The sequence below is a fragment of the Pogona vitticeps genome, chromosome 2, assembly GCF_051106095.1.
Source record: "Pogona vitticeps strain Pit_001003342236 chromosome 2, PviZW2.1, whole genome shotgun sequence".
Classification (NCBI taxonomy): domain Eukaryota; kingdom Metazoa; phylum Chordata; class Lepidosauria; order Squamata; family Agamidae; genus Pogona; species Pogona vitticeps.
Genome location: NC_135784.1, coordinates 49,234,661 through 49,236,121, shown reverse-complemented (window position 1 = coordinate 49,236,121; position 1,461 = coordinate 49,234,661).

The following is a 1,461-nucleotide window of genomic DNA, read 5'->3' as shown; positions in this document are numbered from 1 at the left end:
ATCCTCTGCCCTTCTTCTTGCCCTGCATACCTGGAAGAAGAGAGCTCTCTGGATGATTCTGGTGCTGCATATTCTTTGTGAGCTGGGGTTAAGTAATGGTGATTTCCCAAAGGCACTCACTGAGCTTATAACACAGCTGGACACCATGTTTCTCACATCCAACTCTGTGTCTTTCTGCAAAATCGCAGCTGCAGTTATTGTAGACTTTAGATTGTCTCTAGACTTTAGGCTGAAAAAAGAATGGCCAGGAGCAGAGGACCCGGTAATGAGGAATTACCGGCATCTGACAACTGCTGTATACAGAATAATGAGCTGAGTGTGTCTTTTTTGGCTCCAGAATTGTCCCTTAGATGGCAACTGTTCTAAAGCCCAGAGGGGCCCATGGAAAGATGAGCATCCATTTCCTTAGACTTTGTGTAAATAACTAATTTTGTACCAGTACACCTTGTTCATCCAGATAATACAAGTATCTTTTCTGCGCTTTCTATAGAGTAGAATACGATGGCTATTCATGCGGAAAATCAATAATACAAAATCATTCCATAACCCATTTAAAGCAGTACACTCTTGATCCCAGGTCATGAACAGAGTTTTGGCTGCAGTATTGCAGTTTAACCCCTGCACCATGATGCCCATACCCAAGCCCAAAGCCAAACCACACCAGCATGCTTTCTTTTGGACTGGTTCCTAATTTACTTTTGTATATTGAAGCAGAAAAGCATACCCCGCTAATCTTTAGAGAAGAATAACAGGACTTCTCTTCTTCCAAAGATATGCCCAAACTCAGACACTCTCCATAGATAATGTTACCGCGAACCCATGTAGAATCCAGCACAGTTAGTGTTTTCAGGTCCAGAAGGTGAAATAAATCACTCAGACACGTCCATCTTCATCAAGCACATGTATTTACAGCATATGTACAAGTGTAGAAAGCGGCAGCATGACAGCATGGCATCATCAAATGAAGGTAGAGGGTACATGTTCTCTATACAGTGCATATATATGTATATACAGTTGAGCCTCTGCTCTTATCCGATCACAGCAAGGTCATGCAATATTGTAAGGTTGCATCATCCAAGGCACCACCTATCCAGAGTCACTGTGACTCAGCAAATCACACACCTGTACAACATGGTAGTTCATTATTACTTCTGTTATTTTCTGTTCAGGCCTGTAAATTTTCAATACTCTGACAGATAATACACCTGGTCTTGGATTATTAAGCACAAAAAGCCTTGGGACATTCCATTTCCAGACACCTGATAAGCATGCTCAGTAGTTAGGTCCCCTGGACTGGAAGGAGAACAAACCTATCCATTCTGAAGGGAATCAACCCTGAGTGCTCACTGGAAGGACAGATCTTGAAGCTGAGGCTCCAATACTTTGGCCATCTCATGAGAAAAGAAGACTTCCTGGAAAAGTCCCTGATGTTGAGAAAATGTGAAGGCAAAAGGAGAAGGG